A 16,332-nucleotide genomic window follows, 5' to 3' on the forward strand; every position below is an offset into this window, starting at 1 on the left:
GAGTGCGTGTTTTTTTAAAAAATAATATATTGAATGGAGTGTGTGGATGTAGGATCAGCTGAGCTGGGTGATGAAGGCTGAATGCAGTGGGAGATGAGTAGTGGGGCATTTATCTTAATCTCACTGTGTTTTAGTTAAAGTTGGTGGTGAGAAGTGCTAGTGACAGACTAGAGTTTCTGCCATCTGAGAAGGGAGAAGTAAATCTCAGATTCTGTGGGTTTCTGGAGCTGGAGGAGTATTCAGGGGAAAAACACGCCTGAGCAAGAAGGGCAGTCCTGAAGTCCAAGATTCTGATTCAATGTGTTGATTCAACTGAGTTCAAAATGGTCTTGTAGAAACTGTGATGTTCTTATTTGGAGGCTCTGTCTCAGATTATAAGAATAACATCAGTTCTTCCAGAAAGAGCTAAATGCATGGTGGTGTAGTTCATGTGACACTGGGGACTCGGACAGTTAGGTTTGGCTTCAGATTTAGTTTAATTTGTGTGGTTTTGGTTGATACTCATTCAAAGTGAGAAGGAATTAGCTACTTCAAGGAAAAAATGCATTCATGGAACTCACCTACTGAACTAGCAATCAGGGGCATAAGATAAACTATCTGGGTAGTTAGTAAGAAACAAAAACGAGTCCTAATTGCAAAAGCACACCTACTTTTCCCAGTTTGTTCATTTGTTTTTCATTTGATTGGTCTTTGCTTTGTGTAGTAGACGTTCATACTTGCAGACCCCACCATTCAAAGAGGTTTCTTTATGGTTCTGACATTCCTGTGTCAGCTTTCTGATACGGGAAAATTGTATGCATGGAAGTTAGTTTTAAGCAAATAGTAGAGAGTATTCATGGGAAATGAATGTCAAATTTGTAATTACGAGTGGAAATAATGTTCCTGACAGTTACGTCCATCCAAGCAGGGAATAGCAATGTACTGTTTAATTTACATGTATAACCCAAAGAGCTGACACTGAGAAGAACTATAGTTATTGCTCTAAAAATACTGAATACTGCGTATGAACAACCTATGGCCTGAGATGCAGTCTGCATTCAATGATGGGATTTGTTCATGGCTGGGAATAGTGAACATGCTAGCACAAAGTGAAATTAATTCGATAAGTTGCTTTCCTATGAGAAAAGTATCCAGCTCTAGTGTCTAGAAGCCAAAGAAGTTGCAATTAAATCTCATATCTCATGGGTAACTAGCAACATGTTAGCTAAATCTTGCACTGTATTGGTGGGACTGTTAGGGATCAAATTAATTGCTCTCATGTATCTTTAATGATGCATTGGGATGAGCAGCCACCGGTATTACTGGGCCTCAGCACAGGGGGCAACACCGCAAACATTAAGCAAGTTATTGGGTGCCCACAGAACATTAAATCACTGCTGTCCAGTTCAGACCCAAGCAATGGCAGACAGCTATGGAGTTACAGATGCATTTTCTAACATGAGCTAGTGTATCCACCATGGCTGGGAATGGTGAAGCTGAAGCATAGAAAAATGGAAATAAGTCTGGCATAGATATTCTGCCAGTGTATGTAACTTACCTTAGGAGTACCTGATGGTGCAATGTGGCACCAGGGTATGATGGCACATCAACACAACAATCTGGAGCTGCATTGCAACATGCCTAGATGAGATTTTGTGGTGGAATTGAGCCAAAGTGTCAGGAATAAATTCCCTTGTCCTTCAGAGCAGGGAAAAAATGAAGCTATCTGGCAGCTCAGCCACCGCTTTGGACTCAAAGTTTATGTCAGAGATAAAAAGGAAAACCAAACCCAAACAACCCTATCAAATGTGGCCTGGACCATGCCACACTGTGCCTTTGATGCTAGAAGTGTCTGCCACAAACAGGGCCCATGCTCTGCTCCCACTGCTCAGTCCCTAATGCCTGTCCCCAGGTAAGGGGACGGCCTGGTTGAGAACCAGATCCTGCAGGTTTGTGTTAGGGTATTTGTTTTGCAGGCAATAGAAGATGTGGAGGCATCTGGCATACTTCTATCTTGATAAAAGAAAGTGGTTCTGATCCTCCTAGAGGACACACGAGTGCTATGGTGGTTTTAATGGACTTCTGAGGAAATTATGTCCAAGTCCTCCAGTTAGTCAGAAAAAGATGTTTTACAAGGCAATGACTAGAATGGAGGGTAATTATTAGAGGAGAATGAGGTGGGTCCCAGAGAAAACTTTAACCTATTTACTAAACTGCAAGATCAATAGATATTATTATAGAGTTTAATGATAAAAGGGACATTAGAAATATTAGTAACAATTCTCTTAACTGTACAAGAATGGAACTCAGCTTCCTTCCTCTGTACAAGAAGGAGTTACAGACCAATCCATAAGATTGTCCAGCTCAGCTAATACAGAGATGGTCCTACAAAATCATGGTAGATACTTGTCTCTTGCTGCAGTTAAATTAGGGACTGCATGAAAGCTGGAGCTTCCAAATAACCAAGAGAAAACAAGAAAAGCCAGATGCCAGGTATCCCAAAGGCAAAGAACGGCAAAAGTCAGCAGGCAGAGCAGAACCCACCTGCTTCTTCCCTTTAAATGCAGAAGACTTCTGGGATCAGTTGCTTCGAGTCACATGAGAGAATGTACTTGGAGCTTACTAAGAAATGTGTTTTTTAAAAGTTATTCAAATTTAGACTTAGCAGCCGATGTGGCAGAAAGCAAAGGACGTCAGCAAGTCTTATTAATATGCTGATTCTACGGCTTCAGGAGTGTACAGAATGCCCACTTGGATCAGGGCTAAGAGCACAGCATGAGGTTGCCGTGGAAACATGGGAAGGCCATTAATTAGCTATCACATGAAATTATCAGGAAGAATCTGGACCTCAGCAGCTTTGCCCTCCCCAGAGACAAAGGGCACGACCCTGGTGACCTCCCAGTCAGACCCAGTGATGCCTCGAGAGCTCCAAGAACAACCACATCCTGGAGCAGAAATGTCATCCTGGAGGAAAGGGACAAGGAGACAAGTAAGGGGGAGGAGGTGACAGGGGCAGAAGGCAGGAAAGCAAAAGACAGAGAAAGTTTCCCCTCTTATTTCCCCTTCCCAAGGAGCCTGTTTGCCCTCACATAAAGAACACTGGAGGTCTGCTCCCAGTGACCTCAAAGGAATCAAGACTGGCCACAAGGCCCCGGCAAATTCAGTGTATGGAATTTGCATCTTCTTGGGTGGGCTACAAGTGGGACAAGTGAACACCAAGGCTCCCCAGAGCCATCTCTGGCTGTGCTAAGCCAGGAATCCCTGTCTCCAAAGGGAAACATGGGCAAGTGTGAGCGGCTCATTGGCCACTTGCCCAGCCTCCCTCCAGAGCCAGAATCCACCTCCAGCCCAGGCTGTGTGCGTATGTTCCTGTGACAGCTGTGACGGACTCCAGCTGCCACGGACAGGATGTTCTTTTGAGCCCACTTGCTAAAACACAGGAGGACGTTGGGCAGATGGCATCTCCTGCACCAGGGTGCAGCACAATCCCTGGCCTGGCTGCTCAGTTCCAGTGCTGGAGGAGAAATGCCAAATCGCAATCCTAGCAATGTGTTCCTGTCTCCAGCTAATGCGCTTTCCTTCAGGGATCTATCCCAGTGCTTGTTGAAAGTGGGGAAAAAATGGCACAAAGATGAGGTGCTGCAGTTTATTGTCTGAAGGTAGAGACAGGAAGGTGGTCGGTGGTGTGTGTTAGGAGAGAGGCAGAAGGGAGAGAGATGAGACAAGGCATAAGAAGGTCATAAGGGAGACATTTCCATGTTCTTTGTACCCTGAAAAGTTTGAAGTGATACATTAGACCTGCTGGACCCAGTCTGATTATAGTTCTTGTCCAAGATACTTTTTCTAATCCATGTGTCAATTAACGCCCTCACATTTTCTTTGCGACTTCTTGCAATAATATTTTTTTTTCCATAATCTAAAACTACCTTCTCTTACTGTCATCAGGATTATTCTGTAAATTAAATAAATATGGAAAACAGTGAGGACTAAAAACTCTATACAAAACTTGTTGGAAATTTCAGTCCTTCCTCCTGAATTTTCAACTGACAAAAGATGGGCGCTTGGTACAAATATATTGTTAAACCAAATACGACTTTCTTTTTGTGTAACAGAAAAAAACCCACAAATAGTAACAGTCTGTGTCCCTTGGCTATGCAAAACAAACCTTCACATATACAAGACTGTCCATATGAATCCTGACCACAAGAAAGAGGTGAGCACTAGTGCTTCTTAGATAAATACTGACAAATACCACCAGACACTGTAGTGAGAGTGGGTCTTACAACAGGAGTATCTTTCCTGTCTGAGCTGGATTAACCTTAGCAGGACACATGAGGTGAGATGTAGCTGGCTAAACATCTTAATGGCTATTAAAGACATCTACAGGAACAGCCCCAGGTACAACATTTTGTGTCCCCATCTTTAGCGTTTACCCATGCAATCATGGGGTGGTTCCTGCTGGTCTCCAGTATTTGACCTTGTATAGAGACCTAGGAAAATAAAAAAACAACAACCAGAAAAAACATGCTATGGGTCCCTCCGCAAGAGAACTACAAATGGTATTGCTAGAAAAAGTAATCACAGCAGCAGAACCTGTGGAGGAGCAAGATCTGGTTAGGTGACCCTGACAGATACAGGCAGGCACAAAAGAAATTGGATTACTGACCTCACCACTCAGGGAGGACTCCTTTCGCTCCCCAAACCCATCTTGTGTCTCTTCAGCTCCTTTTTTCAGTTTTGGCTCAGTACTGAACAAAACCAGCCTGTTAGATATTACCTATAGCACACATCATGTCAGTGCAGCTTGAAATAATATTTTAATGCCACTGAAAAAGTCAAGCAAATTGAACTGAACAAAGCAGGAAAATGAAATGGGAAAAACACACAGACTCATTCTGCTTATTAGGGATGCTTTTGCCAGTGATAAATTGCTGTGAGGTGCCTTAGTTTTTAACAGCACAACAGCTTCCAGTAGAAAATGTCCAACTGAATTATTTTGACTGAAATTTTAAAGGTCTTAAAAAAGAGAAATTTAAAGTCAAGATTTTCTGCTTGAAACATGCGGCATAGATACTAGATTTGAGTATCAGAACTACACTTGGTTTTTAATACTGCCAGTCATCTAGAACATAGATTTGTCTAAATAGGAAAAAAAGGTCAACCTGAATGATTTTCCAAGGTGCTCACAGATTTCCTCGAACAGGGTGTGCCAAGGGGAGCTGAAGGTCAAGACTTCTCAGAGATGCTGCCAGGAACAGAGGAAAGAGCACCTGGAGTATGGTGCTGCTAAAATCAAGTGAGGAAGCCAAGAGACCTAAGGTGACATCAGGAAGACAGAAATACAACTTATGCCTTTCATATTTCTATATACAGGTATGTATTTAGTTAAGTTTTGATCTATTTATATTACATGTCTTTTATTAGTAGATATCTATAGATGTATCTATTAGTTTATGTTCTGAGGTCTTGATTACAACCCAAGTCTCATTGTGTTTGGTTCTGGGCTTGCACAGAATTAATACAAGCTTGTCACTTAAATAGAAATTATCGGTTTAGGGCTAGCCTGATTTTTACAGGTGGGAAAGGGAAATCTAAGATAGTCTGACTTGCCATGGCAAAACCTGCTCAGAACCGGGACCAGAATAATTCTTGAGCCTCAGTCATTGTATGACCATTGTATGAAGAGGGGAAGATGATAGGGCAGGAATGGTTATTCCAGATAAGCTTTTATTTCCGCTGACAGTTCCTGGTGTCTGAGTGTCCCACTCTCACATGTGTTGATAGTGACCTTGAGAAAGATGTATAATGATGTGCTACCAGGACATGGATTCTGTTTGAGACTTGTGATATCCCAAATGCTTAGGTCAAGCCTGAGAGTACTGCCTGTGTCTGATTTTGGTGCAAAGTGAAGCCTGTAATAGACATTTTCTAGAGATGAAGCAATCCTTATTTCAGTCTGTTTTCTGGGACAGGCTTTCTTGACAGTGTGCAGCATCTCCCTCTGAGTTGGGCTGTGGTATAATTTAGGACTGAATCTTGTTCTGCAATGTGATGACAGGAATATATTATAGAAATGTCATGCATCTAACTACCGAGATCTGGTTTTCAAACTTCCCTAAGACATTTACACTCAGGGTTCTATTAAGATTCATTTCAGGATGAGAAAGCAAAACCTGGATATTGGCTGGCTTGGATTTAGGTATCAATTGTGATCTTTTTTTCTATGTTTTTACAAGCTATTCAATGAAGGGAGTTCACTCCTGATTTGCTCCAGGATACTTGGGAACTATCTCCATATTTTTATTGTCTCTCGACATGAAAACCTAATCGTGTTCGTTGCTCAAAATCAACTCTGGTTGAACGCTAACGCAAGAAGGCTCAGCCTAAGCAAGCAGCTTGTTTGGGAAATGTAGATAAGAATCCCTCGTGGGTTGCTTTGAAAGTCAATAGACTCGGGTTTAGAAGGATTAGTGAAGGGCTCAGTCCTGTAAGGTGCTGAGCACAATCATTTGCAATACTGAGTGTCTGTGTATGTGTGAGCAGATGCATGAAAATCAAAGGGACTGTTCAAAACCATATGAGTTAAGATCATGTCCATATATTTTTCTGGGTCAAATTCAGTGCTCTCAATAACCAGCAATGTGTGTTGAGCTCTGGGGGAATCTCAGATCTCAGGGCTGTAAAGGCCCAGGAGTCTTAAGATCAAAAATCAACTTGCTGGCCTGAATTATTTTTAAATCTCAGTGGCTGGCTTGGGTTCGGTAAGCCCAGGCAGCTGCGATGAAGCACACACACAGAGCCTTTTAGACCCAGACGAACGCTTACACTGCACCCTGGAGCAGCCAGCAAAGGGCACAATGCGTGTCCAATGAACACCAATTGCGTCACTTCTTAATGAGAATTAATATCTCTGATGTAGCACTGGGGGACCTCAGTCATGCACCCAGACCCCAGAGTAGCTGGCATTTTACCAAGTCATAAGAAAAAGGAGTTGGGGTTTCAAGAAGCTTCTCAGAACAGCACTAATTAAGAGAAAGATGCATGTGGCACCAGCTGAAGTTCCCAGTGGGCTTTCAAGGGTCAGTCCCGTAAAGGTGGACCAGTCCTTCATAGGTTTTTTTTAGGGTGCTTTTTTTGCTGCCCTCTCTCTCCAGGAAATGCAGAACAAGAGCCATTGTTTTTGCCACTCTGCATATCTTGCCATTTGCAAAGTTTTTACCTCTCTGATTTTCTTTCTAAGGTGAGCAGCATTTCCTTCAGGTCAGCATTACTTGTGCATTTATTATAGGATCCACTTAATGAAAATTTAGAACAAGAAACAGAATAAAAGCCAGCTAGATGACATGGACGTGAGAAACTCATGTTCCAAAAAGTATTTGATTAAAACAAGAAAGAGGGGAGAAGTAGATGTTGAAAGAGTTACCTTTGAAGTCTCTGCCTACAGAAGTAAGAGTCAACTGGAAAATTTAGGGTTTTTTTCCAGGGTGAAAGGAGCTAAGGATCCAAAAACCACATCTGCTGTGTGGTTACTTTATTCACCAGTTGTAGAATGGCTCTAATTTCTCTGAAATATCAGACATGGGCTAGAGGCAAGGTAATAAACTCCAGGGTACCCAGTTGTTCTGATGGAACTGGCATATCCTACCTTTCTGCACTCTCCTGCAAGACAATAATGCCATTTCTGCCATCATTATGCATCACACATCAATCTGGCTGTTCATTAACAGCTGTGACCTGAATCTGTCACTTCACAACAAACTCCTGTAGGATTCCAGGTTTACTGCCATATAACTGCTTTATTATACATGGAAGGCTGTAATAAGCTGATTAAATAAACCTTCCTTTTTTTTTCCTGAAGACTTAATATGTACTTTTCTGACATCAGATAAGTACAAAATAAAACTGAAGCTTCACCCAAAATGCATTATGCAAAGAAACCTGTCACTATAAAAAGCCTAAACCACGCAGGACTCCCTGTACCAGCTCCTCCTGGCTGTATGTGAGGGAGTCCTGTTGTGGCAACTGGTAATTCTCTAGAAGCCTTGACTCAAACCATCCTTTAAAGCTTGTGCAAGACACCTTTCTTCCTTAGAAATGCAGCTTTCTGGAACAATATGTTCATTCTGAGGAGGAAAGTTCTAAAGTTAAATTGGAAGTGTCATTCAGGATGAAAGGCAACATCCCATCATGTTTCAGCTCGGGAGTCTCAGGATGTGTTGTCTTGCAGGGAAACTCTGGTAAATGATTGAAGGAGGCAAGGGCTTCTCTGATGGTTTTGATTACTTCACACCAGATGAGACAGAACTGGCCACATGCTAAAATTAAAATGAAGCGTTTCAACGATTTCCCATTAAAAATGTCAACAAAAAATATATTTTGCTGACTTTGCATTTTGGTTAGAGAAAACTATTCAGCTGGGGGGGAAAAAGGGTCAGCTCTGTCAGCAGAGCTGGTTATGAGTGGTGAAATTCATCGCATGTGGGCTAATGGGGTGTGAAAAATTGGCCTTGCTGAGTACATGTAGACCTTTCTTACTGCTCCTGAGAGGCCTTGGAGGAAGGAGTGATCCCTGATTACTCCCTCTCCTGTCTACACAGCTGTAATGTGCTGATCCAGACAGGGCTGGGGTCTGAGAAGCCCCAAGTGCTTCCAACCAACACCCTGATCATCAGGCCAATCTGTGTAAGTTGGTACACTTCACACATTCTGCTTCACTGATGCTCCATAGAGGGAATCAGTCCTGGTGGTGAGATATCACACAGGACCCAATTTGGCTCTTGAACACCCCAGACAATTATTTTGTGTGTATGTTTTGTCACCTCAAAGTGCTGGAGGTAGCCTAGGAATGGTGTCGCACAGAGGACATGTTGCTTACTGCAGGACATGTCTTGAGGATGGCTGGTAGGAATGTGAAAGGAGCAAAGTCTGTTCTGATAGTAGTGAAGAACTGTCCTGGATAGAGAGAACCAAACTTGGTATACATATAGATGTCTAAAATAGACCTACCAGCAAAATATTCTGTAAGCTACACTAGTCTTTGACTAACATGGAACAAGGTGATTGCTCCAAAAGGAGTCAACTTGTGGGATGTGAGTGCCCTGGGTGTAGGACCTTGGAGCAAGACGGTGGCACCTAGGGCCAAGTAGAAGAGTGTGTTTGCAAACTAGAAGGCAGAATTATAGCAATTATCTGCAATATTTTAAAGCACAACTTTACAAGCTAGAGACCAACTTAAAAGGAAGAGAAGGTATTTTGAGTGACAGGATTTTACAGTGTGTTCTGTACAATCAGTGAATAAAAGCCCCAGATATTTCTGTTAATCAAAGCCCATCTTTTGAATCAGTTATTGGGTTTTTCCTCTTGTTGCAATCACTGGCCAGCACAAGCTGAATTACAGTGTTCTTTATTAACTGGCACGGCTTGCTCCACCTTAATTAGTGCAGACCAGTGGAGTTAAGGTGAATGAGGTGAACATTAGATGCAATTCTCTCATTGATGTTGAAAAGGCAACCAGACCTTGACTTTTCTCTCTGTAAGTGCATCCCTTCCTTTTGTGAGATGATCAATAACACTTCCACTGGAGGAGGTGGGCAAAGCACCTTTCAGAACTGATAATTGTGCAGGATCCAAATCTTTTCTAATGAAATCTTTCAAAACCTTTGCAATATTTCTACTGAAGGCCAGCTTTCCTAGGAGACCTATAATTATTGAGAGCAAAAAAGAGAAGAGATGAGAGTTATCAACCTGTTTCACATAAATAGGACCAATTCAAACAAGGGACCTGAAAGACAGGGATATGGAGAATGAAATAAGAGTGGAAAAAATAATAATAACAATAATAATAATAAAAGAGCTAGGATCAATATCTCTAAGAAGAAAAGATCATTTAATTTTATAGAAACCATAAAGTGTACACAGGTTCTGTGATTTCCCAGAGGTCTCTTGGCTGATTGTATTTTCTTGTAAAACCCACATCTTTACACAGTATCCACAACTCCTGTTTTAGCAAATATACGTTCACACTGCAGGACATCCCAAAAGATTTATTCCCTTGATGCTGCTCTTCCTCCTCTTTTTCATGTTTCAAAGTCAAATATTTATCTTTTGGCATCTTCTGTGTTTTGCTTTGATCCTTGACAGAAAAAAAAAAAATCCCTTCTCATTGCCTTCTCTCTGGAAAACCACAAAGGCAGAAACACCATCATTTTCAATGGAGTGGCCAGGAAAATGCAGTAAGATGATCAACTTGAGAGAGCAGATAGGAAGATGGCTGCAAAACAGCTGTTTTCCCCAAACTGTGGCAACATTTCAACATACTGACACCTTCGAGAGTTTGGTATCTAGGAGGTAAAAACACTAATTCAGGTTGAGGAAGACACTGAGACATCTTCCCTTACCTTGGAAAACATCTATTTGAAATTCACAGCTTACTGATTATGGCACAGCCTGATTTATGCTAAAGCATTTTGAATATCAGGTCTTTTCTAAGAACAGTATGATCAGTGCTTCCCATGCTTTTGTCTGCAGCATTAGTGGGTAACATCTATGTTTATCCTCATCCAAAGGTGTTATTCTTCACCTAAACTTGCCTGGACTGTTGCCCAGACTACAGAAAATCAAGGCATTGATCGCGTCTCCTTGCTGATAAAGTGTAATATAGATAATTGGGGAAGTTGTGAGGGACAGTGTGCAAAAAGTGAAAATTGAAATAAGAACTCCAGTGACATCCCTGCCTCCCTCCCGTCACAGAGAAAGAGACACAGCTCTGTCTGTATCATCATCCCTCGATGATGCTTCAGCCAGAGGTGCATCCGCCTGGCCCCAAGGTCCTCCAGCCCTTTTGGAAGTCAGCCCCGGTTTCTTTTCCCACACACTTGCCTGGGGAAGATCAGCTCTTCATCTCTTCCACTTAGTGCAGAGGTGAGAGGAGACCAGTCTAAAAAGAAAAGGATGAAAAAAACAAACCAAAGAGGGGGGGAAAATACCCATGTAGCAACAACTGAAAACCTCCTCAAACATCTATGTGAGACCCAGACTCTCTGAGGTACCTCAGTGATAGCAGTAAGGACAGGAGGTGGGAGAAAAAGGGGACAATAAAAAAAAATTACACTGAAAACTCACTAGCGAGAAGGCAGGAAGGTGGGTTTGTGCCAGGCTGCAGCTCCGCTCCCATTACTGCTGCTGTGCTGAGCAGAGCTTATCATCCTGTGTAGTTCAGGGAGCTTCCAGGTGATTGCTCTAAAAATACCTTATCTGCAACAGTTAAAAATAATTTTCTCCTTTCTATTTATTGACCTCTCTCTTTACCTTTATGACCTCCCATTCTCAAACATCTCCTGAGTATTTAAAAATAACAATCTGTCTTTCTTCCTACCTAGCCTAATTTGATTAGTTTATACAGCTCTGTTTAATTGGGTGCACTTGGAAAACAAAGACCTAAGAGAGGAGCATTTGCTGTTTAGAGTGACACTCAGTCTCATCTCGCACAGGAATGAGCAACACCCTTCACACGCTGTCCCTGAAGAAGTTTTGGGTGATTTAAATAAGAACTGCTTTCTTTTGAGCTACCGCTTTGTTGTCCACAGTCTGAGGAAGAAGTGTGCTCAGGGAAAAGACACCTCAGATTGAGGGGAAAAAAGAATCCAGAGCAACAAATTGCAATAACTTGCATTGTACATGGATTAAGGGCTGTTTTTATTCCAGTGACAGCTTTTCCTGGCTGTACCTTCTCTTGCTGTGTGTACGAGTCAGCACTGCAAGGTCTTGGGCAGCAGAGCTGGACCAGGGTCTGCTCAAAAACTGTTTAATTGTTGCCTCTCGTAGTTTGAAGTGGGCATTTATTTCTTCATTCTTGATCTTTCAACAGCAACAAGAAGCAATCTTGAACTCATCAAAGAGGATGAACTCCCTAATGCTGCCACTTCAGACTGAATTGTCTCTTTAAGGCATCAGATATTTTCTTCAAACATTAACTTATGTAAAGCAGAAGACCGAGCTTGTGAGAGTCTACAGGTGTAGGCATGGAAGGAAAAGCTGTGCAGCGTGTCCTGGTTTGATTTAGAATTACATTGTTCATCTTTTGCTAGAGACAGAGTATTATTTAGAAGGCAATACTACCAAACACAGGGGGAAAAAAGGTCCAGCAGAACAGGTACAGATGCACCTCATTTAATTTAGTACTTTTGTGCTCCTCACTGTGATTGGGGATGCAGGGAACAGCAGCCACTTTGTGCTGCAAGCACAGCTTTTTGTAAGGACTTTGCAGTACCTTCTGCCCTATTAACACTCGCTGTATTCTACTCCCAGGCTTAATTATTCATCTTATACCCAAAAGTGCGGCAATGATTAAACTGAAGAGCACTTTCAAATGGAAGCAATGCTGCAGCGTTGGAGAGATGCATATTTCAAGGGTACAAGTTTGCCCTCTCCCCCTACCCAAGCCTCCTCTCCACTGAGCATCACCTCTGTTTCTCCACTGCTCTTAATTTCCATCTCTTCCCCCAGCCCCTCTCACAATTACATCTTTTAGCTCTCTCGTGTCATTACCTTTCCCCTCTGTTGACTCGCCTCTGCAACTGGATTTTCTCTATCGCTCTCTCTGCAGGCTTGGATGAAAGCCCATTGAAGACAACTGAAATTTTCTTACTGACTGTTGAAAGATATTGTTGAAAGAAGGAAATGTTAAGGATAACAAAACTTAACCGCAGCTTTCTGCCTGTGAATGGGGATGGGTCAAGTGACTTCTCTTTATGTTTCCAACAGGCTTTAGTTTCTCTGACCCCATGAAACTTGAGCAAACCATTTCAGCAGCATTTTTGAGAGACAAAGATGTGCAGATCCCAGGAGAAAGCACAAAATGGTCCTTTGAAGGGGCCATCTACTGAGAAGTAAGCTTTCTCCCTCACTCTGGATTTTGAAAATAACTTGAGACAAATGTGGGTAACAGTGAAGATGGCTAATTTCTGCCACCAAAAAGTTAGGCTTTCAGTTGAAACTAGTCATTTAAGCCATCGAAAGAGAGACAGTTACCTTTAGAGGATGAGTCATCCCACCCACTTTAGACGTTCTACGTATGAAGAGGTGACTCATTCTCTGGAGATGCCTCCCTTTCTCTTCACAGCCTGTAGAGGAGGGGTAAATCACTGCCTTAGACACCTAAACTTTTACATGGCTAAAGAGGGGTAAAATTAATCCTCATTTTGTTGAGGAAGACACAGATATTACCATGCTTCATAATAAAGCACTTTGATGGACACCAAAGCACCGTTGCTCTGTAATCCCACAAGAAGGACCTGCTGTCTTGTCCTAAACAGGTCTGAAGTAATTGCTGCCCTTTAGTGAGCCAGAGCTGAATTCTCCTGGGGGACAGCAGGAATTCTTTTTGTGTTTCCTGCTACCAAGCAGTGGGTGAGCAATCAAAGACCACTTTAATTTCAAAAACCTCTTCCCTCTCCTTTGCCACCTCACTTGGCCATTGCACCCCATGGACTGTGCTGCCTTCTTTCCATTGAGTTTCTCATCCTTAGTCACATAATTCTATTTCAATATCTCTAACGGGCTTGGCTTACTGTCCCTGACGCTATTAGGACATCTCAAGATCCTGGGGCAGATGGGAACTGAGTACAAGACATGCTTCCATATTCCAAATGTACCTCCAGCTATGGCCATGTTCAATGTCTTGGAGTGAAAATACACAATCCAAGATTTCACACAATTATTGGAGCACAGCCAGTTCTCTGGTGAGAAGGCATGCGAGCAGCGTTCAAATCTTTCATTTCCAGAAAAAAAAAAAAACACATGACAGGAAAAAAGTTAGGACTTGTTCTTGCTCCCTCTTGCTCATAGTTTCTCCCTTGCATTTCTGTTGAGGGCTGCATCAGTACACTCATTTATAAAACTGACCCGAAGACAAATGCGCACAAGCTTTTCTTGCTTTTTCACTGCTATCTTGGAGGCAAGGCTCCAGTTTTTAACCATATGACACAGCGAGATAAGCCTTACAATAAAAAGCAAACAATGCAAGGCCAGCCCCGGGCCTCCAAGCCGTGATCTCCGTTTGTTCAGCATTTTCCCAGGAGGTTGTTGGAGATACCTGTGAATAAGGCTGAATGCAGAGAGTCAACTGTGCTGAAGCAAAGAGCACAGCATTCTGGGTTATTAAACCATTTGTCTTACAGCCCTGGGGAAAATGAGTTTGCTACAGAAAGTCACAAATGGACTGAGTTTGCCTGTCTCAAGGCTGCTTCTCTCCATTTTGCTGCATCCCCAGCTTGGTGCCATCGTAGCATGAGCACCAGCATCTGGTGAGAAGAGAGCAGAGACTGAGAAATGGGGGAAAAAAAGGATGTCTCAGTAAAGCTATTTTTGAAACTGTCTCTGGCTCTTGTCTGCGGTATCTCCAGATCTCCCCTCAATGGTATTTTTTCATTGTTCTTGGTAGGTTGAAGGGTTTTTTTTTCAACAGAGTGTTGTAAGAACACTGAAAATTCATCAAGAATTTCCTTAAAAATTAACAAAACAAAAACAAACCCAGAGTTAATACCGTCAAAAAATTCACTCTTAAAGTAAACTACACTCTCCATGGCATGGTAATACAATATGCTGTTAAATTCTTTCACTCAGGAGGGAATAAAGGATATTTGAGCATAAATGCATTATCCACAATCCACAACAGCACAGCCTATCCCCCTGTGGATAATGCTATTAGCACTACATTTCAAATTAAAAAGCATATGCTCTTCTTCTTTCAAAAACAAGGGAGTGCTGCCCACTTCCTTCCCTTGACTAAAAACAAAAGCTTTTAAAGTGATAAAACAGCATTCATTTGGTAAAAACAACCATCTGCACCTGATTTAGTTAAGTGTTTGCATTTAAAGACAAATTGCTGGTTGGGGAAAAATTAAATACAAGCGAGAAGGTTGACTTGCTTTGACCACAAATTGATATCTACTATCCCCACAAGTACTAACCCTGATTCTGACACTAAATCCTGACCTTGAATCACAATTCCTGATCAAGGGCTCTTTAAATCATTTTACTTGCAACCTCTCTAATAAACATGTTCCCAAAACTCACCTCCTCCTTCTCAACCTATTAGTCTGTATTAGTTAAAGTGGGTTGCTTATTAAGTTTTTTATATCTTCAGAATAATTTGGAAAGACACCAAGGTCTTAATGTACCAGATTTTCATAACGCAATGTGATATTAACAAACATCAAACTCCATCAATGATCTGTGCAGCAGGCATCCTTAAAGCATGTAATTAAGATAACATAAGATAACATCAGCCACAAAAAACGAGAGCGGAGGAGGGAACAGAAATGCAGTTTTCTGAGGAGGCAGCATTGAGATCATCCCTTTGAGGTCAGGACAAGCCAAGAACATGGAAACACTGAAAACGTGATTCTAATAGTGCACAAAACTCACATGAACTGTAAGTTGCACGGATCACCCTCAGAACAACAGCAACTAGCACAGCCAGAAGGGAGGATGAATAGTCAAATATACAAGTGTCCTTTTAGAAATGGTTACGCAGACTCTTACGGAAAAGTCCTCGATTGTTATAACCTTTTCTTGATTTTTAAATAAATAAGGAATACAACGAAGGCAACAATACCCACCTGTTGGAGAGTGCTTTTCATCAGTAGATCTTACAGGCTTTGCAAAAGGGGTCAGTATTTTGAGTTCCACTCAAGTTACCTCCAGTGCTTTAGTTCCTGTGCCATTCTGCTGGGCACCTCACAAAGAGGTGTGAGCTCTAGAAGGGTGATAACAAAACACACAATGGTGAAACCAAAATCATCACTACTACCACTTTGCACTTTCAAGAATCACCCAGAGTCCCCCAGTTCTGCTGGGATATTTCTGCTCAGTTTAGCAGGAGCCATGTGGGAAAAGTACTTTCTTTCCAAAATGTTCCCCTAGGCTTTGAGAAGCGTGCGTGGCTCTGCACACCTCCTCATCTCTTTTCACTGGCAAACGGCTGGATATATTCATGCTGGAAAGTGTGGTTGTGGATGTTATTGCTGTTCCTTTGCCTAGCATAGCTGAATACATCCACACACAACTGAACATGTATATTTAGCTGTTAAAAAGAATATAAAATCCTGGCATATCGTGATAACAAGTTCATTTCCTACCAGAAGGTTCTATCCATTCAGTCAATAATTTCTGCATTCCCAGACAGTAATAGTCAACCCCAAATATATATTTCAAATAACATCAGAGAGGAGAGATTACAAAGCACATTTCAGATACACAAGTAAGTCCAAGTTCATAAAACCCCCTTTCCCTACTCACAAACCCCAGTGTCAGGCAGAAAACTAAACCAATTTGTCACTGCTGCTGCCTAGT

The 16,332-nt window shown here is 42.0% G+C and overlaps 1 long non-coding RNA gene across 5 annotated transcripts in view; it reads right to left on the minus strand.

Annotated features, from left to right (window-relative positions):
* Window positions 1-4,750: 4,750 nt before the first annotated feature.
* The window catches only part of LOC110358600 (uncharacterized), a 119,839-nt gene continuing 108,257 nt past the window's right edge, over window positions 4,751-16,332 (minus strand). For 2 of the 5 annotated variants that reach the window (XR_010467206.1, XR_010467203.1), the window contains one exon: window positions 4,751-15,736. This is a non-coding gene — a long non-coding RNA (uncharacterized LOC110358600). The remainder of the gene's footprint in view (window positions 15,737-16,332) is intronic. The other 3 variants (XR_010467207.1, XR_010467205.1, XR_010467204.1) reach the window with 3 other exon arrangements.

This window comes from Columba livia, chromosome 19, assembly GCF_036013475.1.
Source record: "Columba livia isolate bColLiv1 breed racing homer chromosome 19, bColLiv1.pat.W.v2, whole genome shotgun sequence".
In the NCBI taxonomy this organism is placed as follows: Eukaryota; Metazoa; Chordata; class Aves; order Columbiformes; family Columbidae; genus Columba; species Columba livia.